Source organism: Rhinolophus hipposideros (assembly GCF_964194185.1).
Source record: "Rhinolophus hipposideros genome assembly, chromosome: 12".
In the NCBI taxonomy this organism is placed as follows: domain Eukaryota; kingdom Metazoa; phylum Chordata; class Mammalia; order Chiroptera; family Rhinolophidae; genus Rhinolophus; species Rhinolophus hipposideros.
Window position 1 is genome coordinate 39498967 of NC_138058.1, and position 26946 is coordinate 39525912.

The following is a 26946-nucleotide window of genomic DNA, read 5'->3' on the forward strand; positions in this document are numbered from 1 at the left end:
GTATTACATCGTCTATAAATCCCATTGTGTGTTCACCACCCAGAGTCAGTTCTCCTTCCATCACCATATATTTGATCCCCTTTACCCTCATCACCCACCCCCCACCCCCTTACCCTCTGGTAACCACTAAATTATTGTCTGTGTCTATGAGTTTTTCTTTCTCATTTGTTTGTCTTGTTCTTTTTGGTTTATATACCACATATCAGTGAAATCATAGGGTTCTCTGCTTTTTCTGTCTGACTTATTTCACTTAGCATTATACTCTCAAGATCCATCCATGTTGTCACAAATGCTCCTATATCATCTTTCCTTAACGTTGGGCAGGTTTCTTAAACTCTCAGTGCCTTGTCTGTAAAGGGGAGAGTACGTTGCCTACGTCATAGAGTTATGAAGATTAAATGAGATAATCTGTGTAAAGTATTTAACACAGTATCTAGAAAATAGTAAACACTCAATTTTTAGCTATTGAATCAGTCAGGGTACATTAGCAGGTAATTAAAACCACCCTAGCTATTTTAGAATGGAATTTAATAATGGGAATTAGGTCGTCACAGAAATCACTGAGGCTGGAAGTACAGATTTAGAGGGGCCTATTGGAGCAAATCAGTAGAATTGGCTGCTAAAGTAGAAAATGTTAAAACTGTGATTCTCATGCAAATATTGCCTGACATGTCAAAAATTTCTATTCAAAACATTAACGAGGGATCTTAGGAGATATAGCTATGTCTGGTTGAGGAATTTAGATACACTCACGTGTATATACATACATACAATCAGGAATGCTGAACTCAGTTTTCTAATGGATGCAGCATATTTGTATAAATCAGAAAATTCCTGAATGTTCTACTAGACAATAATACCCAGAATGTCCCTCAAAGACACCTTAACTCCATTTCCAAACCTTGGACGATTTTTTTCTGACAGGAGTATTAGAGGGACTGCTGGGAATTAGGAAGCTGCCACTGAAATCACTGCATTTATGAACATACTACCCTAACTGCAGTCCAGGTATCAGAAAGCCCCCACCAGAATAGTTGGCTCCAGAGCCACATAATTTCTGCTAGATCCTTACGCCAGCTAAATGGATGACCCAGGCACTGCTGTTTCTCTCTCCACCTCAATTCCAAATTGAAATTTCACAGGAGGACTTCTGCTTGATGAAACGTAAATTATATTTGAAACTAGCTGCAAGGGAATCAGAAACAGTTCCTAGCTCTCCAGAGTCTGCAGGAAAGGAAAGGCACCAGAAAGAGCTTGGAACAGAGGTTGAGCAAGGCAATATACCATATCTACCACTGTTATTACTCACTTAACGAACTTGCTGAAATTTTATTTCATGAGATACAGATTAGAAATAGTTTTTGCTGGTCTGTATCAGCAAAGAACACTTTTATGCATTCTGTCAGATCTGCAGTTCTCTTCAGCACTAGAACAGAAATCCCAAGGAATACCTACATTGAAGGGTCTGGTGGAAAAGGAGAAGCAGACAGAGGACAGGTGGAAAGAATGACCAGGGGTGAGGGAGATAACCATAAAGTGTGGTGTCAGAAAAACTAAGGGCACTGAGTGTTTTAAGGAGAGAGCAGTCAACTTCCAAATGCTGCTGAGAGACCCAAGTAAAATATGAACTGAAAAGTGCTTTGGGGACCTTAGCAGGATCAGCTTCAGTGAAGTGATGGGGGTGGAAGCCAGATTAGAATGGTTTTAGGAGTGAGGGGGAAGTGAACAAATGGAGACAACAAGAATAGATCAATCTTTTTAGCTGTCTGACTGTGAAGGAGAGGAGAGACACTAATTAGCTTTATACATCTTTGTTTTTTTAGATAAAAATCTCCTTAAAATTTAATTGACAGCTTTTAGTTTCTGTTCTTGGCAAGCCAAGCCTGCCTCGATTCTGAATTCAATGCCTTCCAGTATTTATGAACACCTTGTCTCAGAAGAACAATATCTGAGAAAGACTGCTTTAAGGACACAGTCTAAAACCTTTTGTATTCCAGATATGTTCAAATCTGCTCCTACATGAAGTCATTTGAAAAGGAATTGGCCAGACTCCCCTGTATTTTCCACCACTCACTCTGACCTCTCTACCTCCTCCCAAAATGTTTATAAGCAAATTGAGTTTTTGGGGTGATTCCATTAGCTGAGATAGGGCTACCAGATAGTTTAGAGCCAAAGTGTGATCCGCCCAGAGCAGAGGTCATATTTTAGACTCTTTTAAAAGCCCTGTTCCTGGCTCTGTTTTATGTCCCCACCCTTGTTTTTTAAATCCGTTTTCACTTTTAAATGTATGCTCTTTTGTTACAGTTTTACATCTCCTTACAAATCACTTTAAATGCTATTGGTAACAAAAAAGCTATAAACACAAAGCTGTGAGGTTATTTTTCTCTTCTTGCTGATACTGTTTCTTTGATTTTATAACTGAAATTATTGGGAGGATTTTATTTGTTCATGGAGCTTTGCTTTACAACTGACTTTGTTAGACACCTTTTCAATTAAAAGTGATACATGTATTTTCAGGGCCACCACACTGTCGATGGCCTTGAACTTTGGGAATAAAAGCTCTCAGCCACAACCCCTGGACAAGGGCTGCTTCAGGCTGGACCACGTAGCCTGGCTGCATTGTGGCTGCTCAGGGAAGGCCCCACGCAGTACTTTCCTGAGGCTGCAGGTCGAGAAGGGGCATAGCTGCCAGGCCAGTCTTGTGGAAGCCCCGCAGAAAGGAGTATGCACACAGGCTTTACAGATAGATTCATGAAGCATCTGACAACCACTTTGAAAATAATTTGTACAGAATTAAATCAAAAGACGAGTTTGAGGGCAGAATGGAGCAGCAGCTAATGATACAAGAACCACTAGAAAAATGAAAGATTCACTAGGTGGAAAATCAGAAACAAAAAAATTAAATTTTAATGTATAAAAGACTGTTAAGCTGTGTTTTAAAGGGATTATTTGTGACAGAGCATATTGCCCTACATATTGTTAACCTTGCAGATAGGTGCTTTCAGAATGCCTTTAAATATTAGATGAAAATCAAAAGAGTGAAAATCTTTTTCATGGGTGTGTCTCCTAATTAGGGAAATGGCTTATCTTTTGAACCTCCCAGGGTTTTTAAAAAATGATCCTTCTTTTAGATTCTCATTTTCCCCTAGGGAGGGTGTTTTATCTTTAAATCCAAGTACATGACTCATTTCATACAGAGGCTCAAGATAGGAGGTAATGTTTCAGTCATAAATGGTCACCTGCAATTGGTACTTGAATATTATTCTCTGAATATTTTTTCCGCACTAATATGTTAAATGCTCATAAATTTTGGTCTGTTTTATAGAGATTCAAAAAATAGACCTTTCCTATCAAGATGTTTTCCTTTTCGTACACAAAAAAATACATGCCGGCTTATTCCCTTCTTTTATAAAAGAACATGACAGAAGGTAAAGAGTTATGTATCTTCCTAATATTGATGATATTTTGCAGGTGGTTAAAAAAGTCGTTGCTAAATCCCAATACATGTGATTGTGCATATACTTTGAAAACTAAAATTGAGTGTACTGTTGTCACGCTAATAACAAAAATTTAAATAGTATGTGCTTGTTGAATGACTTAAAACTATTGTATATTTCATAAAGAAATCAAATTTATTAACAGCTTGATGAATCTCAAATAGACATCATCCATATATTCAAATTGCCTGTCAAGTGGAAGAGGACAAAGTGAAAGAAGAAAGGATTAGAAGCTAAAAAGGAAAAGAGAGAAAAACGATTTAATGGAAGAGGTTGAGAGACATGTAACAATCTCCCTTTAAGATAAAATTCTTCATAATTTTAATATTGCATTCTAAGATGTGCTCAATTTCTGATACCATTAATAAGATGATCAAAGAATGTCTAGTCACCAGAATCAAAATGCAATTTAATTAATTATATTACCATTAATAAGATGATCAAAGAATGTCTAGTCACCAGAATCAAAATGCAATTTAATTAATTATATTACATCTCCCTCTTTTGAATGAAAAGCTATTTATACAGCAAGTAGATGGCTTTCATGTTAGGTTTTCCAAATGACTTTTGCTCAAATTAGGCATATGAATCCAATCTCACCAGTGTGATCTGCTTGCATCTAAGTATAATTAAAAGTCTGAGGTCTCAGAAGTTACAACCAGGATGTTAAAGCCATAAAATGGTTCCTATTGTGGAAGAATGTGGACTCCCTGACATTGGGTCTAGAAAGTGCGATTTGGACCTGACAATCATCCAGATGAGCACTAATGTTTGGAAGCCTCTTCTAATTACATACTATTTACCTGCTAGAGCTAAACTTGCATCAAAGAAAGAAATAAACGAGTTAGCAGCTTCCTATAGAATCCCATGAGGCAGCATTACATTGATGGAGACACCAAAGGTCTTCTGTGGTCTAGGAAATTGATCTTAAAAGCTTTCTCTGAAATGATCAACTTTAGGGTAACAAATGCATGCTAATCAAATTCACAGGAGATCAATATATAAAATAGTATTCATTTATGAAAATATCATCCATTTATACCAGCATGTTCCAGTTGAGGAAGCATGCTGAATTACACTAGATTGCTCTCTCTCCAATCTACACATATTTGACCTAGAAAATATATACTGATAGTAACTTCTTCCCTAGAAAATATTGACGAAGTGGTAATATGGATTGCCTTTTTACGAGCTCTGTATCACTCAGTGCTTTTCACTTAACACACCATTGCCTCCAACAGGTTAATGAGGCTATGGTTTTCTTTATAGTTACTTTGTTCCTGTCCTTGAGGATACTCTCTAGTCACTTGGATTATAGTGAAACACATTCCAATCTGTTCTTGTTTATAGGACAAAGACACATAAAAACCCATCACTTATTGTGCCATATTACAAACGACACCTTAAAGCAGTGTGCTTGGAAAGAGGTGACTTTTTTTTGGTTTCAATTTTGGAAGGAAACATTTCTGATATTTTCCCTAGATTCAGAAAAGGTGAAGGAACTTAAGCCCTTCCTAACCAGTGGCCACAGGAGTAGTAGATAACTGCAAGAATGCCCCCTTCCAAATGGCAGAGTAAGTAAACACTTTGCTCGCCTCATCCAATGCCACATCAAAATTACAACTAAATTACAGAACATCCATCATTAAGAACCACCTGAAGACTAGCTGAACACAAATCCTATAACTAAAGATACAAAGAAGCCATGTTGAGACTGGTAGAAGGGACAGAGATGCAGGACAGGCAGGTCCCCACACTGTGCTGATTAAGAATTGGGAGGGATATCTCAGCTGTAGAGGTCCCTCTGAAGAGCAAGGGGTCCCAGTCACTCTTAGTGGGATTGCAAATTGGTGCGGCCAGTATGGAGAACAGTACAGAGGTTTCTCAAAAAATTAAAAATAGAACTACTTTATGACCCAGCAATTCCACTTCTGGATATTTATCAAAAAGAATCCAAAACACTAATTCAACAAGACATATGCAGCCCTATGTTCACTGCAGCATTATTTATAACAGCCAAGATATTGAAGCCACCTAAGTGCTATCGACAAATAAAGATCTCGTATATACATATAATGGAATATTCTTCAGCAATAAAAGAGAATCAAATCTTGCCATTTGTGACAACATGGATGGCTCTAGAGGGTATTATGGTAAGTGAAGTCAGTTAGACAGAGAAAGACGAATACCATATGATTTCACTTATATGTGGAATCTAAAAAGAAAAATAAATGAACAAACAAAACAAAAACAAACTCATAGATACAGAGAAATTGATGGTTGCCAGATAGGAAGACAGTTGGGGAAAATAGGTAAAAAAAGTGAATTATTAATATTAAGAAGTATAAGTTGGGGGCGACCAGATGGCTCAGTTGATTAGAGCGTGAGCTCTCAACAAGGTTGCCGGTGCAATTCCCACAAGGGATGGTGGGCTGCACCCCCTGCAACTAAGATTGAAAATGGCAACTGGACCTGGAGCTGAGCTGCGCCCTCCACAACTAGATTGAAGGACAACGACTTTGAGCTTAAGGGCCCTGGAGAAACACACTGTTTCCCAATTAAATAAAATAAAATTTTAAAAAAGTACATATTGTCAGTTATAAAAATAGTTACAGGGATGTAAAGTACAGCATAGGGAATATAGTCAATAACTATGTATTACAATAACTGTATGGTGTCAGATGGGTACTAGACTTATCGGGTGATCACTTCTTAAGTTATATAAATGTCTAATCACCATGTTGTACACCTGAAACTAATATGATATTGTATGTCAACTATAACTGAAAACAACTTTTAATTATTAAAAAGATTGTCACCAGTCTGATTTTCTTTCCCATCAAATGCTTGTTTCCAGTGGTCTCACTGGGAATGATTAGCTCAGTGTAGTTGGTTAATCACCTCAAAGCAGTTCAAATATTTTGGTCTGTTACTAAGGAAGTGGGTAAGTATTCTGTGCTTTTTAAAAAAACAGTCATAGGAATGTATGAGGGAAAACATGTTACCTGAACTAAGACCAAATCAGGCAGAATTGTGCCTCCAGCTCAGAATTTTCTTGAAAGTTAACCACAAATACGGTGATCTGCTTTCACAGGCTGGAGCAAGCAGAGAACATAAAGTAGAACTGGGATAGGAGTTGGGAATTGTCTGAAAATGCAAACGCTGATTTTCAGTTTCCCATCATCCCTGGTGGTAGGATTTGCTGGTCATTCATTGTTTTAGTTGTTTATTTAAAGCCTCTCACCCCATCCCCAACAGATATGGGAGTGTAACTCATCTTTAGAGTTGTCGCCTATGAAGGATTTGGAAAACATGGATATTCCTCTGTTGCTCTTTCATAAGAGATTTTGATTTACTGTTTTAAGTCAAATTTTAGAGGCAAAAATACTCAAATTAACATGAGTTTTATTTCCAAGAGAACTGGCGTCTCTTGGGTAATGAATTATGAATAAAACCATATAAAATGAATAGCAATAGTCACTTCAGATCCTGTGTGGAAGGATGTAACAATATAAATAAGTAAATGTATAAATGAAAAAATTAAAATAAACAATAATGAAGCTTGCTAATTGTGTTGCTTGTTTCTGTTATAACTCATCTATTCTAAAGAAGACAATAATTAGTTGGTAGGGTATAATTACTATTTTTATAACTTTTTCTTATTCAAACAGATTTGCTTGAATTTGTGTAATGGGAAACAAGAGGAACTTAGTAAAGCATTTTCTATAATCATCTAAGTTCTATGTCACTTCAATCTGTTTAACTCCTTAAAAAATGATCCTACAATCAAGCTCCTTCCTGGTTCTCTCACTAAGAGTTATAGCCCTCTCATTTGTAAGAATATGGTTCTGATTTTGGCTTTTTAACTTTACTTCATAATACCAGAGCCTAGAATTAACTTCCACATCACAAAACACTGAGCACAAGCTTTTCAGCAAACTCTAACTCTGGTGATTTCTGTCACACGATGTCTTTACTACACTAATTACAGAAGATGGGGAATCTCATCCAACTAAAGTGTGGTCTAGCCCCCGACATCAGCCCTTCCTTACATTTCCCGGGCATCATCTCTAATCACTTGCACTTACTTCTTCACCTATTGATTGAGACGCTGATATCCACAGAACATCTAATGATGGTGCCCAGTACATGTGCTGTGGTAGCCCCCTTGATTTACTCTGTACATGGTACGTAATTTGATAAAGTGAATTAAATAAGTTATCTAGATATAATCCAGCAATCTCATTTCTGGGTATTTCTCCAAAAGGATCGAAATCAAAATGTCAAAGAGATATCTGTACTCCCATGTTCATTATAGCACTATTCACAGTAGCCAAGATCTGTTGACAGATGAATAGATAAGAAAATGTGATTATGTACACACACACGAATATTATTCAGCCTTAAAAAGTAAATTCTGCCGTATGTAACAACAGGAATAAATCTTGAGGACATTGTGCTAAGTGAACTAAGTCAATCACAAAAAGACTAATACTGCATGATTCCACTTATATGAGACATAAAATACAGTCAAATTCAGAGAAGAAAAGGATGGACAGGTTGTTGTCAGGAACTGGAGAAAGGAGGAAATGTAGAGTTACTAACCAACTGGCGTAAAGTTTCAGTTAAGCAAGATAAATACATTCTGAGATCTGCTGTACAACACTTTACCTATACAGTAATCCCTCCTTATTCATGGTTTCACTTTCCTCGGTTTCAGTTACCCTCGGTCAACTGCAGCTGAAAATACTAAGCAAAAAATTATAGAAATAAACAAGTCACAAGTTTTAAATTGCACACTATTCTGAGTAGAGTATGAAATCTTGCTCCATCTCATCTGGGATGTGAATCCTTTTGTCCAGCATATCCACACGATATACGCAATCCACCATGGAGTCACTTACTAGCCACCTTGGTTATTAAACTGACTGTGGCAGTATTGTAGAGCTTATGTTCAAGTAACCCCTATTTTACTTAATAAGGGCCCCAAAGAGCAAAATTAGTGATGCTGGCAATTTGGATATGCCAAAGAGAAGCCGTAAAGTGCTTCATTTAAGTGAAAAGGTGAAAGTTCTCAGTAAGGAAAAGGTTTGTATGCTGAGGTTGCTAAGATCTACGGTAAGAAGGAACCTTCTCTCCATGAAACTGTGAAGTAGGAAAAAGAAATTCATGTTAGTTTTGCTGTCACACCTCAAACTGAAAAAGTTATGGCCACAGTGCATGTTAAGTGCTTAGTTGAGATGAAAAAGGCATTACATTGTGTAGGGGATTAAAAGCAGACGTCTAGGTCACCAAAAGTAAGAATTGAACAAAGTACAGTAGTCCCCCTTATATGCAGGGGATACACTCTGAGATCCCCCACTAATTTCATCTAAACCCAGATTTAGCAGGAAAGCTCTAGATTCATATACTCCACTGCCTACTGAGTCTCCTCACTTGGCTGTGCCATAACCATCTCCATCTACCTCTGCACTCCCTGCCCACCCACACCTCCCTCATCCATCATCTGCCTCTGCATTCTGAAATTTGACAGAATCTGGAGAGTCACACTCTCAAGATCCCTGCACAGTCAATCAACCAGGATGTCCTGTTGATTCTAACAGTCTCTCATCTCTTCTCCATCCGTATACCCTGGACTTACATCAGGCTCTTGTCTGTCAGGAATACAGGTCAAGATTGGCTCTGAGGCTTGGAGCCATTATGTAGCAAGTGTGGTGAAAAGATTTGAGCTCTGTTCCTTTCCAGTCAGAGTGTGCACCTCTGGACATCTCCTCCTGCTGGATCCCAGTGGGGGGTCTTGGTCAGGAATGGAAAATTACAGACCACAACGTTTGTATTTTATCTTCACGATACTTGAAGTTTATCTTAAAATCGCCACAGAAAAAAGCAGAGGTGGCAAATGGGAATCATTGAACAAATACGAGTAGTTATTAGAGACCTATTCTGTACTCTGCGGTAGGCAGCTGGGTTTGACAACTATGGCATGGTGCCTGTCCTCAATGAACTCACAGGCTAGAGGGAAAAGCAAATGATTACAATTCAGCATGATAAATGCAATAATGAAGGGATGTATGAATGTTACATGAGTACAGGAGAGAGTTTTCATTCTGTCCCCACCGTGGTAAGCATGTAAGGTAGTTGGAGGAGGGACGCCCTGCCCTGGGAGGTAGAATAGGGCTTCCAGAAGTTGTGAAAATGCTCTGTCTTACAGAAACCTTAAAGGAGTGTAGCTCTAGATCCTGACATTGGGGGGTTAAGGAATTCTGCCACCTGTTTTCTCCAATTGCACAACCTATGTAATTCCCAATCTCCACATCTCTAGAATGCAAAGGTTGGTTTAAATCAGAGGTTGGCAAACTTTTTCTATAAAAGTCCAGATAGTAACTGTTTTCGGTTTTGTGGTCCAATACAGTCTGTCACAACTACTCAACTGTGCTGCGAGCAAAAGCAGTGAGAAATAATGTGTAAGCAGGTGGACCTGGCTGTATGCCAATACAACTTTAGAAAACAGGCCATGGGCTGGATTTGGCCCATGGGAAGTAGTTTATGAATCCCTGGTCTAACTGATCTCCAAGATACCTTTCAGATTTACCATTCCATTGGGTCATGAAACAGCAGTTCTCAAATGCTTGATATACTTTGTTAGTTTTTAATATACTTTTGTTGTGCCTGGTTAGCTCAGTAAGTTTAAATGTGGCATTAAAATAGGTAAGATTGGGGAATTGATTGATTGTGGGTCAGTTGGGACATCTGTTCCATAACCACAAACAGCACTATAGACCAACAAATTCACAGTCCTTGGAGCTACGCAGAGCTGTGAGCAGGCAAATGCCATCCCCTCCTGCTTCTAAGAACACAACCCCCACCCATGCTCCCCTGTGACGGTGCAGCAGCACCCTCTTTACATGTGTACCAATACCATTCATTCATTTCAGAAGAGCAACTTATTTTCAAGGAAAGTGGTCAATGTAATGGCAGGCACTGGGACTCTATAGGTAAATAGCAATGTCTCATCACCTTTTAATCAACCAAATTGGTGTTTATGGCTACTAAGCAACAGAGGCGTGCAAAAGCATGCTGTCATGTATGTAAGCAAAAGCAGAATCATCCAAAGCTACAGCGCGGATGCCAACAATCCTCCTTTTCCTATGCTGGACATTGCTAATCAATCCGATCACTTTCTCCACGGAGCCTGGGTGTGTTCCCACAGTTCTTCCAAACACACCGAACCAGGAGCGACACCAAGTTGATTGGTATTACCATGCTAGAGTAAAGCTATTGTCGTATTGCAACAAAAGTTACGATGCCTTATTTTTGCTATCATTTGCCAGTCCTCCCACCAAGTTACTCTTATTAAAAAAGACATACATAATAACATTGGGTGCAGCAGCTATAAAATTCAACAATACAAAAATGAAGATAGGGTAAATCTCATACATAGCAACTAGGAGTAAAAATTTTGTATAGAGAAAAACTTGGCATTTATAATTAAAAGCCTTACTAGTGCATACTAGTTGGGTACTTGGGGCTTCATTATATTTTTCTCTCTACTTTTCAGTGTGTTTGAAGCAATCTGAACACAGAGAAATATAAAATTTGGCTCTTGTGATCAAAGTCATTACGATGAATGACAAAATTTTATTAACATCTTTTGCTGGGAGGTAATGACTGACATCCCGAGGTAAATACTACCTACTATTTTACCAGCAGTACCAAGTCTTTCAGTGGGTTTAGCAACTCCAACATGGTAATGCAATGAGTGATTTTTCCCCCTCCGTGTGCAAGTTTTATAATATTAAAAACTGTTAGACTAACATATTTATGATGCATAATTAACAAAGGAGAATGGTGGCTGAAATAGCTAAACTAACAACATAGACACACAAGACATTTCGTGTGGGAGACTCTTATGGATTAAAATAAGTTACTGGGGCCATGGCCGGATGGTGAAGGATCTTGTACAACTTGCTAAGGATTTGGACCTTTTCTGTAAAGACGCAGATAAATTGTATTTCAGAATGAAAATCTAAGGTGCTTGTAGTGGATAAATTAGAGGGAGCAAAAATTAAAAACAGAGTGTATCATTGTAATTTCTTGAAAGGAATTTTTCCTAACAAGGAAGAAAGGGTGAACATGTAAGCTATTTAAGTTTCAGCTTCAATTTGTTTTCCAAAAAAAAGGATATATGATATATAAATATAAAACCCATAGCAACTGCTATGTGAAATACTATAATATATATAGTTAGGGGTATGCTTAATGTTGCATTTTATTATTTGACTACATAGTAAACTCCTAAGAAATTATATTAAATTGGAACTTATTTTGTCCTCATTAAATACTCTTATTAGGCAAATCAAGCAGGGCTTGGCTGTTCGTTATAAAACAATACATGCCGGCATTCCACACATTTGCCGAAATGGAATTCGCTTACTATGTTAGATTCTATAAATCTAATCATTTACGTTTGTCATTGGTCAATCTGATATTTCTTAGAAAGGAGACTGTTCAGTACGAGGCTGGCCCGCACTCTGGGAGCAGCAATCAGTCTCTCCCTGAAGGACCCCGGGGGAAGCGCATTCCTGGGGTTGCAGAAATAAAGCACCAGACGTTCTCCCTGTTCCTCTCGTATTCCAAGATTTTAGGGGAAATATTTTTAAATGTTTTCTTTCCTGATCTAATACTAGAAGCTATAAACAGTTAAGCGGTCCTCATTTCCTTTCAAAATTAAAACCTGTTGAAAACATATTGAGTTGACAGATTTCTCACCTCTGTCCGACAGTCCCACAGAGCTAGTCCTTAGTGTCCCATGCTGGGAGTGACAGAGTGAGACACACGACAAATAATGAAATCCAGGTAATCAGATGTCACTGAAAAGTGCACTTGCATTTAGTTCACACTGGTGTGGCTCTCTTTTAGAGAGGATAGTTGCACTCGTACCATTTAAGGGCTTATATAAAATGGACCTTGGGCAAACACAGAAGACCAGCCCAGAAGTCATCCAGTAGAACTGGATCATTTTAACTCAGGGTCAAAAGAAACTTTCTTGGAGCATTTACGAAGACCAAGGTCATTGAAGTGAGGAGGTGTTTTCCTTCATCTTTCACGTCTTACCTTGTACAGAACTTTAAAATAATTCTAGAGAATTCACGACCATCTCAGTTCAGGTTGCCATGGCATTTTCTGTAAGTGAGCCCTGTACCTTCCATTGCAAACCCAAATAACATCGAGAAGGTAAAACTTATCCACACTATAAGTCATTACCAACATTTAATTAACACGGTGTTTTCCTATTCCTGTTCTGGGACAATAAAGCTAAATGCTATCACAAAGGAGTAATAAAAAAATTGAAAGTAAAGACATTTTGTGACTCTATTGCCTGTTTCTCCGGTTGAAACTGACTGCAGTACTCGGTTTCGTTAACGGATATGGAAAGCACCACTGGTGATCTTTACTGCGGCAGGACAAACCTGCTGCTGCAGTTACGTCATTCTCCTTTGTATCCATGTTAGAGAGGCTGGCTTTGGTTTATGTAATGTTTTCTTTACCTGCAAATACTGTGGCTTATAAAAACAGTTTGAATCCTTATGGCTGCCCCTACCCAAGCTTCTTTTTTATATGAAAAGGGAATTTTAAAAATTTGACAGTCTACGTAATTTTCAATAAAAAAACGTTTCACTTCTTCAGAGGTTTCTTTTAGTTTCAGAGAACAATAATTTTATAGTCTTAATATGATGTTGGTCTTTGTGAAGCTGAAGAGATAAAAAAACAGACACTTGTGCATGCTGCAAATTCCTGTTTTGAGTCCAAAAATAATCTTTGTGACTATTGGCAGTAGAGGTCTTCCCTCCCTCCCCACTCTGGCTGGGCATGGCAGAGAGGGCAGGGAGGTTGTTACCATATCTGCTCAGAAGTTTTCAGGTATAAGGATTTAGAAATGTTAACTAAGCATTTCAATGAGATTTTAAGTTTAAAATCAGCAATTACAAAATCCACAGATTCTATGCCTCCCAAGGACTGTGTACTTTCTTTTGGATTACTTTGGCATAAAAAGAGAACACTCAAATAATGCACAAGTAATTGTATTATATCTTCTAAGGGTGCATTTAAAATGTTGAAATTGTAGACAGGAACATAAGATGTAGTAGTTTAGTTGTTGCCTGCCCAAATAGAGATGTTAAGGCATGTTCCCCATAGTTCGTCATTTATTCAAAATTGGGTTTGGACAGGCTCTAGTTTTATTAAATTTGAATAGTCAGTTTTGTCGTTTTGTTGCTGTAACAGCAGCACAAAGAAAAAAAATAGCCCCAACAGCTTTGTTAGAAGTCTACCTACCACAGCTCCCTCCTTGATCCTTTCTAGGCTTCCTGCTTTCCTAACCTCAATTTTTTGTTCTTTTCAGATGAAAACAAGCTGACCCTTGCTAAATATCTTCTTGTGAAAAGGCTCACAGACAAATGCAGTCTTTATAAAAGATTCCACAGTTGAAATGTGAACCGGTGAGATTTTAGGGGCCCCCACAGGAACTTGTGTTCTAGCATTGAAAAATCTCTTGTGAAAAAGCATTAAGACTATTTTCTTTGTTTCACTCATTCATTCATTCATTCTGTATGAACAAATATTTATTGAGTACTTGTTAATGTGCAAAGTAATATGAGTAATTCAAGAATGTGGAAAGTACACTCTCTGTCTTTAAGGAATTTTCAATCTTGAAGAAAAAAAAGAAGTGTATAATGTGTATTCAACAAAGAGTCAACCTGTCAAAACTGGATCATTTATCTATTCTTTTCGTTGTACAGATGAAGGAATTACAGCACAGAGAGGTGAACCGACCTGCCCAAACCACAGCGCTGGCGCAGACGTCACTGGGAGAATGGAAAGACCACTGGCTGTCGAGCAAGCTGCTTACTCCATCACTCACTATTTATGTGATTTTGGACAAATTATTTAACCCACTGAGCTAAGCCAGATGTCAAAGGACTGATCTGGGTTAAAAGGCTCAGAGAATGAAAGCTGACTCCCTTCAGGTCTGCTTTCACTAGATTTCCTGTGATCCAGAAGCACGAAGTATAAAGCATGGGTACAAGATAAGGATAAAAGTGATCTGACGCAGCTTCTCGATGCCTCCCTAACTCCTCACAGGTCCTTGGACAAAGTCCAGTGGTCAGTGCAGCTCTCAGGGAGTGACAAACCTGCCAGGGCTAGGACTCCAGAGCCTCCAGTTCCACGGCCTTTCATACCCAGACTGCCACAGGGAAACACTTTGGGTGTCCATTCGTTGCTGCTGCTTCAGAAGCTGCATGGGCCAGCCACGCCCCACCATACTTGCTGAACTCAGTTTCCTCACCTACGTTCTTTAATAATATATATACTCAGGGCTTACTCTAAGCCCTGGCAAGACGGCCTGTGTTCAGTGCCTGACATGGTACCTCACCCAGAGAAGGTATTTCATAGATGGCTTTCTTAGCTGAGGAACTGAAAGAAGGATGCAAGTTTCCTGACTCTCCAGCCTAACGCCCTTTTTAATACACAAATAATGTCACCTGCCACTTGGTAGGTATTCCCTTTGTGCCATGGAATGACACATTCAAGGGTGAGAGAAAACTATGGTAGTTTGCAGAAAGCACTGCATATCTAGAACTCTTAACAAACCTGTTTAAATTATTAGCCTATATTAGTTTACCAGAGTGAACAGGTTTATAATGAATTTACCATAATTAGGGTAAATTCCTTTATCGTGGTAACTACCAGCTCAATAATACAAGAAAAAGAGAAGAAATTCCATTCGAAATAGCAAAAAAACAAAACAAAAAAGGGGCTGGAATAAACTTAACAGAATTGTCTATGACATTTATAAAGAAAATTATGAAGAATTTTGTGAGCCATATATAAGAAAACCACAAAACTGTATTGGAATATATAAAACAAGATGAACAAATTGAGGTATATACCATGTTATTTTATAGGAGAACAAATTTCACTAACTGAGGTTATTTACTGTTTGTTAAAATTCTACCCTAACAAAGAAATCATGTTGCTGCAGTTCCTAGGATATCCTAAAATATAAAGTGTATTAATTAAAATGGTTAGAATAAAGCAGCGTGGGACATACAGAAATTAAGGTATTATATAAGTATCATAAAGATACGGAAAAATAATAATTATTTAATAATTGCCTAATTGCCAGGATAACTGCCTAACAAACACAACAGAAAATGATTTATGTCAGTTCTTATACCACATACCAGAGTAAGCCCTTAGTGGATTAAAGAGTTAAATATGTGCTTTAATTCTTAGCAAGCTTGGAGAAAATAAGAATCAAATATTTATGAAATCTTTAGAGGGACAGTATCTTTGAAAAGCTTTTGCCAATAATGGAAATCACAAAGGAAAATACAAATGGCTCAAATACATCAAGGGAAAAGTTATAAACTAACAAAACTAAAAGAAGAGAAACACAATTGGGAAACATTTATATTATCATGATTGAAAATTTAGTATATATATTAAAAAACTTATTCAAGTCTTCAAAAATATTAAAACCTCAAGAGATAAATGTTCAAAGGATATAAACATAAAATTCACCTACGAAGAAATGCAAGTAAATTATATACATTAGTAAGTTCTTCAAAGGATATTTATACTAGCAAAAAACTGGAAACAAACAAAAGGTCCAATATAAACTACACTATATCAGCTCAATAGACTATTATATAGCCATTAGAATTTGAATTATGAATACTGGAAAAAATGTTTTTATTTAATGGTGGAGGGGAGCCCAATAATAATTCCACTTATTGTGCACATTGAAAAACACAAAAATGAAAATCACTATTGAGATAGAATAGTGGAATCATTGATAATATTTTTTCTGTAAATACAATTGGGAAGGAAGCAGGAAATAGCTATACTAGTAGTTGAAAAACACTAGTTGTTAAACATTATAGATTCTAAAACATAGTGTTGTTGTTTTTTTCCCCAACATTTAGATGAAAGCAAAGAATTAGAAGGAACCAGGAATATTAGTGTCAAATGTTCAGTTATTAGGTTTCCTAGAGTAAGGATCTTTTATTGCAGCAGAACTTTACAGAAAGCACACATTTACCAAAGGTGCTGGAGAATGCAAGAACACACCTTGAGAATCAAGAGTATATGATGTTTGCCACACCTTTTTTCTACAGAGCCTTGTTCAGGGCTGTTGATACCACGTTTGTCTTCCTCCTTCCTGATGTTCCATTTTTTTTTTTTTTTTACCATAATACTTGTTTTAAAAGTTTGCCTAGGGTTAGACAAATGCCATTTTTTTAACATGTGAATTTCCTTCTTGTAACTCCCAATGTATTTCAATTTCTTTTGGTATCCTTTTTCTTCTCCTTGACTGCTTCCCATATAAAAGGCATAATTTAGATTACCCTGAAGAATCCACCAAAAAATTAATAGAATAAAAGAATTCAGTAAAGTAGCAGGATACAACATCAATATACAGAAACCTATCACATTTCCATACACTAATAACAATCAGAAGGAGAAATTAAGGAAAATCCTGTTTACGAACGCATTTAAAAGAATGAAATACCTAGGAATAAATTTAACCAAGGAGGTGAAAGAACCTGTAATCTGGAAACTGTAAGATATTGGAGAAATTGAAGACAGCACAAGTAAACGGAAGCATATACCATGCTCATAGAGAGGAATAATTAACATCATTAAAATCTCCATACTACCCAAAGCAATCTACAGGTTTTATGCAATCCCTACCAAAATGCCAATGGCATGTTTCAAAGAATTAGAACAAATAATAATGTATATGGACCCAACAAAAACCCTAAATAGCCAAAGCAAATTTGATACCTGATATCAATTTATACTACAAGACGACAGTAATCGAAAAAGCATGGTACTGGCACAAAAATGAACACATTGATCAATGGATGAGAACACAAAGCCCAGAAATAAACCCACGCCTGTATGGTCAGCTAATCTACAACAAAGGAGGAAAGACTATACAATGGCATAATGACAGTCTCTTCAATAAATGGTGCTGGGAAAACTGGACAGATGTATGCAAAAAAATGAAAGTGGACAACTCTTACACCATATACAAAAATAAACTCAAAATGGGATAAAGACTTAAATGTAAGGCCTGAAACCATAAAACTCCTAGAAGAAAACATAGGTAGGAAACTATTTGACATCAGTCTGAGTACCACATCTTTGGACATGTCCCCTTGAGCAAGGGAAACAATAGCAAAAATTAACAAATGGGACTTCATCAAACTAAAAAGCTTCTCCACACTGAAGGAAACCATCAAAACAAAGAGATCACCAACTGGGTAGGAGAATATATTCACAAATGATATATCCCATAAAGGGTTAATATCCAAAATATATTTTAAAAACTCATACAACTCAATAACAGAAAATTAGCAATCTGATCAAAAAATGGGCAGACGACATGAAAAGACATTTCTTCAAAGAGGACATACAGATGGCCAAGAGATATATGAAAAGTTGCTCAACATCACTAATCATGGGAGAAATGCAAATCAAAACCACAATGAGATGATCACCTCACACCTGTCAGAATGGCTATTATCAAGAAGTCAACAAATGGCAAGTGTTAGCCAGAATGTGGGAAAAAAGAGAACCTTCATGCATTGTTGGTGGGATTGCAAATTATTGTAGCCACTACAGAGAACAGAATGGAGGTTCCTCAAAAAAACTAAAATAGATCTGCCATGAGACCCCACAATTCCACTTCTGGGTTATCCAAAGTATGTGAAAACAGTAATTTGAAAAGATATATGCACCCCTATATTTATTGCAGCATTATTTACAATAGTCAAGATATGGAACCAAGCCCAAAGAGAGATGAATGGATAAAGATTTGGTGTATATATATATATATATATATATATATATATATATATATATATATATATATATATGCAATAGAATTATCACACAGCAATAAAAAATAAAATAAAATCTTGCCATTTGCCATAACACGGATAGACCTAGAGTGTTATGTTAAGTGAAATAAGTCAGAGAAAGACAAATACCATATTATCTCACATATGTGGAATCTGAAAAAAGCAAAACAAACAAACAAAAGAAAAACAGACTCATAGAAACAGACCAAATGGATGGTTCCTGAAAGCGTGGGGAAACAGGGGGGTTGAAGGGGAATATAGTCAATAATATTGTGATAAGTTTGCATGGCGACAGATAATTACTAGAATTAGTGGAGTGATCACATTGTAAGGTATAAAAATGTTGAATCACCCTATTGTACACGTAAACTTATATAGCTAATATAATATATAATATTGTATACCAACTATACTTAAGTAAAAAAGTAATACATTAATAAAAGGAAAGTCCCCTTATTTTTCTGTCCGGCGTTTGCCTTTTTAAAGATGCCTTGAACCCTATGTAGAATGGTATTGTGTGTAAATAGACATACCAAAGTCCTTAATTACAGCACCTCAGTGAAATTTTTCATTTACTAAAATTGGAGAAAAGAGAAAGGAAAACACACTGATTCAATCCTGGCTTTATGACTTTACTAGTCCAACAATCTCATTTCAATTACTGAAGGCTGCAGAATGATTAAAATCAAAATATACAACTATTTGATATAGTTCATATGTAAACTTTTGAAATGAAAATGAGTCTTAGTTGAAAAGTTCAGGTAGGGAGGAAGGCATTTAAAAAGAATTAAACATTGTGGTTCAAAGTAACTATGGTTGGCAGAAAGCTAATGCTTTCTATATTGTGTCTTAGGCACTGTCAGTGACCGGAGTTTTCTATATTTGTGTTTTTTAAACACTCCTTGAAAGCCATAAGTGTAATATGAGCATTACTTGGACTTTATTTGAATTTATCTGAATTTCAACAGCTACCAACAGATGTGCTCAGGATGAATAGGGCCCTGATTCCCAAACACCACAGTGTTTCAAATCTATTTTAGACTCTGAAATGAGAGCCAATTCCAGGAAGACAGCTCTGAACCTTTTTCGCAGCTGCAGAAATAACTCCTCTTGGTACCCCTCTGACCTACACCAAGAGAAGCTGCTTAAAAAGATGTTCTTTTGCCAACAATCATCTTACCATTGTAACCCTTAAATGGAATAATAAACTGAGGGCTCCTCTTCAGAAAACCTATTCTCACATCCCCCAGAAGAAGGTAGAGAAAGATAACCATGGAGTTCTTTTAACTCTCATTTTCCAAAATGATTTTAATATTTTATTACTTCAGTGAGCTTATAAAATGGGGCTTATACATGAACAATTAAGTCACTATTAACCTTCTCCAAAATAAGTCATTCATTCAGAGTTCTAGCACTATCCCCCACCCCTCCCAGCCACCCCTTCCACCCGCGTCCCCCCAACCCCCCTGGCCAGTTTCTTGGGACTCTGTATCATTGGTTAATTCCCACTTGCCTAAACCATTCATTCTCCCTCCCACTGGTTTCCACCCTTCACATTGGGATGTACAAGCCCCCCTCATTGGAAAGTAAAAACCTGTAACCTGAATTCACGTCTAGTTATTGTCCTGTCTTATTTCTTCTCTTCACACTCAAGCTTCCGGAGCTGACAAATCCCTAGTGCGTCACATGGAAACTCTGACATTGCTTTCAGACATAATAACATCTTTATTAGGTGCCTCTTTGTGCCAGGCAATCTTATGGGCCTTAATTTTTTTTGTTGATTAAAAAGTGCATGAATAATTCACGTACATTATAACAAATCAAATAATACAGAAACAGATAAAGACAATATCCATGCCTTCCTAGTCCGAACTTCATATGTTATTTGTCAACCACCACAAGAGATAAGAATTATTGACCCTATTTTATAGATAAGAAAATTGAGCCTGAGAAAAATTCAGTGTGCCCTGCAGTGTTTATGATGAAGGGCTTTGGGGTCTGACTGCCTGAGTTCCTTTCTTGACTTTACCATTTAGTATATGCTCATGAGCAAGTTACTCACTATCTCTGTGCCTCAGTTTTCAAATCTGGAAAATGGGGCTAATGATAGTACCTAGTTCATAGTGTGTGATGAGGATGTAATGTGCCAAACGTAAGAATATTGCTGTTTCTAAAGAAAAACAAATGATCAATAAGAGATTATTTTAAAGTCACAGCGGAGAAGAAAATACTAGAAATTAGGGCAAAACTCTGTTCACCATTCAGCCACTACTATGGAGTTTGAAAGAGTTTTTAAAGCAGCTGTAAACATTTGCAAAAAATACACTCCTATTGCAATGATGACACCATCAATGCACTTTCTTTTTTAAAAGCATACTATTTTTTAAAAGATCCAACACTATTTCAATTTTTCATGACTAATTAAATTGTATTCATTTGCTATAGTATCAATTTCATTATTTGTAATAATTTTATCTCTATTACACTAAGATTATGTATACCATTTAGATATTATAAATATGTTTTACATAATGTTTTACACTATAGTTTTATATAACAGCTCTGTGTACCCTGGATGCTTTGGGTCAACCCCTGCCTTCTGGCTCTACCACCTTGGGGCCAGTCTGCTCTGCCAGCACCCTACCCAGATCTTTAGCCTCTTAGTTTCATTAGGACCATTACGTGTATTTGTTATGAGTGCTATACTAGAAGAAAATTAATAAATCGTAGTTACTAACTTTCCCAGGGTAAATCATTACCTACACCACGGTAACTCAAATATTTTCTCCCCACTTCGCTATATTTATATGCTATTTTTATATGCTATTTCTAAGAGGCAATAGAGATGACTGCAGCTGTAAAGCTACTTGGTGAATTCCTCAAAGCCTTCTCTCTCTCTCTCTCTCTCTCTCTCTCTCTCTCTCTCTCTCTCTCTCTCTTTTTTTTTTTTTTTTTTACCATTCCCTTTCCAAACAGTTTAATGGGCTTTCTATGGGAAACAGAGGAAATTAACAAAGTATACATCTCCTTCTCCTGTCTACCAACATTCTTTCCAGTCTTAAGAAAGTAACATTTCATTAAGGCCCTCAGCTTTCTAAATGAGGTGGCCTGGTCTGATGAACAATAGCTCTGTGTGCTAAATCACTAAACAAACACACTTGTTTTAAGAATTTAAGTCAAGAGTTAGCGATGCCTTTTGAAACAAGTAAGAACTGAGTAACATCTGAGGAGTCAAAGGAAAATAAGACTATACAATTCACAAGCTGTCTTTATTCACCTTTTATTAACTTTATCTTTTAAAACACTATGCTATTTCTGGTTCCCAGCGAATTTAAACACTTCACAATTTTATGATATGCAGATTTGTGGCTAAATTGTAATCTTCTTCAAAAGAGTACTTTTTTCTTTCTTTCTTTCCTTTTTCTTTCTCTTTCTCTCCCTCTCTCTTCCTTTTCTCTCTTTTCAAAAGTCTCTGTTTCTGCCTCTGGTTGACTAGGTATTTGAGAGATTTTATATTAGCTCTCTTTATTTTCCCTTAAATTTTTTTTTTTAAATAGCCAGATTGTTTCAAGCCCCAGGTTAAAATCACATTTTGCTCTTTTCAGTAGTTTCTAGTCCATACTCTAGGACACAATCAGAATGGCAGATTCCCCCCAAAAAAATAACATTTCTCACTGAACTCAGATATTATCACTACTTCTTTACAAATTTTAAAAAACATACGTTCCTTATTTTTTATCAGTTTTATATATATATATATACATATATATATGTATATATATATACACATATATATATGTATATATATATATATATATATATATGTGTGTGTGTGTATACACACACACACACAATGTTTCTTCAAAAATAAGACCTAGCCAGACAATCAGCTCTAATGTGTCTTTTGGAGCAAAAATTAATATAAGACCAGGTCTTATTTTACTATAAGACTGGGTATGATATGATATGATATAAAATACCGGGTCTCATGTTCACTTTTGCATTAGAGCTGACTGTCTGGCTAGGTCTTATTTTCGGGGAAATGCGGTATCTGCTCTCACCTGTTTAAGGGCATCCCTTTAATGATTCTCTTTAATTTTTGTTCCCTACTGAATCATTCACATCAGCATGCACACATATTTCTTTTGAAAATATTTTAAAACATTTTCTTGACCACTTTCTCCATAAGCCATCATCCCATTTCATCAAAGCAAAACTCAAGGGTCATGCATATTTGCTATTCTCACTTCCCACTTTCTCTTAAACCCATTCCAGCCAAACTGTCACCCTACTACACCTCCAAAACGGTCCTTGTCAAGTGATGACCCCACTTCTTTATTTCCTTTTGGAGCAAATTCTTGAAAAGAATTGTTAATACTCACTGTCTCCAATTTCTTTCTTCCCATTTCCTTTTACAACCTGTTCCAACCCCCAGCACTCCACTGAAAGTGCTCTTATTGAGTTACCAGTGACCCTTTTATTGTCAAATCCAATGGTCAATTCTCAGACCTCATTTTACGTGACCCATCGGCACCATGTCACACAGTTGAACACTTTCCTTTATACATTTGGCTTCCAGCACATTGCACACCCTCAGATTCGCTCCTCCCTAACTGGTCTCTCCCTAGTCTCCTTTGCTGGCTATTCCTCTTCTGCCTGACCTTATAACTTTGGAGGCCCCAGGGCTCAGTCTATCAATACCCACACCTTTGGTGATTTCATCCAACCCTTGGGCTTTAAATGTCATGTACACTGATTCTTCCCAAGTATGTATCCCCATCCCAGGCCTCTCGTGTGTTCAAAACTCATCATGCCTCTTTAGTATCTCAACTCTGTTGTCCAATAGTTATCTCAAGCTTAACATGTCCAAAAGCAAACTTCTGGTTTTCCTGCAAAGATATGCTCCATCACAACCTTCCCATCTATTTCTGGCAACTCCATCCTACCAGCTGCTCAGGTCAAAATCCATGGAGTCCTCCCTGACTTCTGGCTTCCTCTTCTACCCCATATCTAATCCATCATGAAATCATGCTGGCTCTATCATCATACTATATCCATCATTGGTACCACCGGGTCTGAGAAATAGCATCTTTCACCAGGATTACTTTGATAGCCTCCTAAAAGATCTCCCTATATCTACGTTTGCCCCGTCTCCTCCCTCCCCCACCACCTGTTCTTCACCCAGGAGCCAGGGTGATCCATGTAAAACGTAAGTCAGATTTTGAACCCTCTGACCAAAATCCTGTAATGGTTTCCCCTTTCACTACAAATAAAAGCCAAACTTCTCACAATATCACATAAGACCCTATTGATTTGGCCACTCTCATTCACTCTGCTCCAGTACCACCGATCTCCTTGTTATTCCCTGAACACCCTCGGCATGCCCCTGTCAGAGGACCTCTGCTTAGCTCTTCCCTCTTCCTAGAATGTTCTTCTCCAGAATATCTAGTTAACTCCTCCATCTTCTGTGAACCTTAGCCCAAAACTTACCTTTTTAATAAGGCTTCCTCTGATCACTCTATTTAAAACTACAATCTGTTCCCTACTCCTTACCCCCAGAACTCTCAATCTACTTACTCAACTCTACCTTTTGGTTTTTTCCATAGCACTTATCACTTTCTAATATGTTTTAATGTTTACTTGTTATTGTGATTATTTATTGTCTTTCTCCTCTGCTAGAAACTCCAAGAGGGAAGAAATCTTTGTTCTACCCACCAGTATATCCTAAGTGCCTAGAACAGTGCCAGGCATGCCACAAGCACACGATACATATTTGTTGAGCTACTGTGTGAAGGGGCCCTCGCCCGATAAGGAAGCCAGTGGAGATTCCCCAGGCCCTTTGGGTTTCAGTCTGGTTAATGTGTGCCCTAGGGAATACTCTCCCACAAGGTCCCCTCCCACCTCCTATGGGACCTGTACTTTGGCAACAGCACTGGGTATGCCTTCAAGTTTTTCTGTGCTGTTTCTGCACCCTCCCTCCCTCCCAACCTTTCCGTTCACTCAACTTCAAGATTAAGACTTTCGTGGCCATGCTACTCCACCCGTTTCCACATGGTCTTCAGGTCATTCTGTCTGGACATCACATGATGCATGGCCTTGGTTCACACTCTTCAGAGCCAAACAAATGGTGCTGCATATTACACTCCCTTTATCTGCACTGCTTGGATGCTGTTTGTTCCCAGGGCCTCTGGTTACTACCACCTGGATTTCTAGCTACATTTAAGATCTGTTTTACACACCCCACTCTGCACATGGCCTGTGGACAACTGCTGGGTGTTAATAAAGTGAAGGGAGACAGCAGTGGGCCACTCGGAGTGTGATGTATGCAACTCCACTGCTCTTCCTGCTCCTCTGGTCTCTTGTTGCTGCCTGCGACTGGCATCCCCACCCCCACCCCCACCTTTAAGCTAGTGCCTGCCTGATGAATCTTTTCCCGTCCACTGTCAGCTCCATTTTCTGGTTTTTGATAAACAAGGATGTCCGGAACTAGGGATGGACCCAGGTTTCCTGCCAGCACATAAAAGACCTTTCTATTCTTCCCATAAAAGACCTCAACTCCTCACCACTGTTATTACCACAGTCACTCAGGAAGCCTTATGGGTCAACTGAGAGCCTGCAGGGAAGGGATACTTTGTCAGTGGTAAGAGGGGAGAAATACTTTTCTCAGGATTGGGATGGGAGAACTGAGGTGGTTGAAATGTTAACTATATTACCTAGAGAAGGGCTCTTTACAGAAATAAGGCAGCTTTGGATGTTTTCTCTCTTGTTTTCATATGACCTTACTTACATGGAAGATTGACACCGTGCCCTTAATTTCACTAGTGTTTGGTAAAATCCTGTTACCATCTCTGTTCAGGCTTAATGGGAATAGTCTGCTGCATAGATTTTCTTTTGCTTCCAATTAGGAATATTTGAAAGAATATCGAGTCTTTTTCCCATACAATATAGACTTATGCACACATTCATAACAGTTTTCAACTTGTTTCTTTTAAAACTGTACCTTTAGAAACATAATTTGAATAACCTGGTTTTGTTAGACTCTGAAGACTTTGGAATTTGTTGTCTTCATGGAAAACTAACCTACAAAAAATTTGTGGCTCTGATTTTCTTGACAATTTATTCTGGTAACAACTTAGTAATTGATATATCTCTTTTCCTAAACAGAAAAAATACTTGAGACATTGGTCTGTAAAACTGGAAGTGTACCACTGGCATGTATCTTTCCATATATGTATGATGGTAAAATAAAAGATGTCAGCCTGAAAAAAACAAAACTAAAAAGATAGAAAATAACAAGAGTGGAAAAGTACACAGAGAAACCAGAATGTCCATGCACTGGTGAGAGAGTAGCTTGGTACAAATACTTTAGAAAATTGTTTGGCAGTACCTGTGCACAGTACTGATCCAGCTCTGGGAATATACCCAATATAAATGCATACATATATTCACAAAGACATGCTTAAAAACATTCATAACAGCACAATTCTAATAATATGTAACATTGGGAACTGCCCACTATCCATCACTAGTAGAAAAAATGAAAAAGTTTTTAATTATTCACACATTGGAATACTATGAGAAATACTATGCCTACATGTGGTAATATGAATGAATCTCACAAACATGATGTTGGATGAAAGAAGTCTGATGAAAGAGTACATGCTTTATAATTCTATTTATATGTGAAGATTAGGAACAGCTAAAACTAATCTATGGTGGTAGAAGTCAGAATAGTGATTACTACCAAAACCAGTGAAGGAGGTGAGATTTTACCCTACTTGCGAACTAACAAGTTAGCTTGCCTACTTCATGGATTCTGAGTCAGAGACAAAGGACCTTACAACACAATAGCCAGTGTCAGTATTTGCACCAGCTTCTTGAGCCCTAATTCCACAGCATGCAGAGAGCTAGGTGACACCTGCACACACAGTGGGTGGCATTATAGGAGAGGAACCCAGAATTTGGGGAACCTGAATCTTTTATAATGGGAAGCAATCATGCCTGTCCTTTGCTTTGAAGGGAGACATTATTATACTGAACAGTAAGTAAACCTGTACATTGCTCCATAAGAGAGACAATCTTTTTTCTCAAGGCGATAAACAAACCTGCCCTGTGCTCTGGAGGGAAACACTATTTCTGTCTTCCAAGGCTACTCACAGATATCCTTGAAAAGATATTTTGAACAAAGGAAGTATCTCTGCTAGTTACTTGTGCAGAAACATCAGAGACCCATGAAAATTGTCTCCCAACAGTTTGGGAGCGGGGATGGGGACCTACTTACTAGACAGAGAATATGAATATATTCTGTCTCTTGATCTGGATGCTGGATACATGGGGATATTCGCTTTGTGAAACTCGACTGAGTGAAGTGTGAAACACTTCAACATGTATATTATATGTTACTAAAATATTCTTGCTTAAGACAAACAAAAATTAAAAAGAAACCCAAAGTAAGTAAAGCAAAACTTAAAAACAAAAAAAACCATCATTTTTCTGGAACCTCTAAGCTAGAAAAC

At 37.5% G+C, this 26946-nt stretch overlaps 1 protein-coding gene and 1 long non-coding RNA gene across 2 annotated transcripts in view; one reads left to right on the forward strand and one right to left on the reverse strand.

The window, feature by feature from the left end:
• LOC308506226 overlaps positions 1 to 15931 on the forward strand; it is a 58033-nt gene extending 42102 nt beyond the window's left edge. Inside the window, exons 3-4 of the long non-coding RNA XR_013994670.1 lie at positions 13900 to 13996; positions 14297 to 15931. This is a non-coding gene — a long non-coding RNA (uncharacterized lncRNA). The remainder of the gene's footprint in view (positions 1 to 13899; positions 13997 to 14296) is intronic.
• The window catches only part of ACYP2 (acylphosphatase 2), a 108901-nt gene that overhangs the window by 11715 nt on the left and 70240 nt on the right, over positions 1 to 26946 (reverse strand). The window lies entirely within an intron of this gene.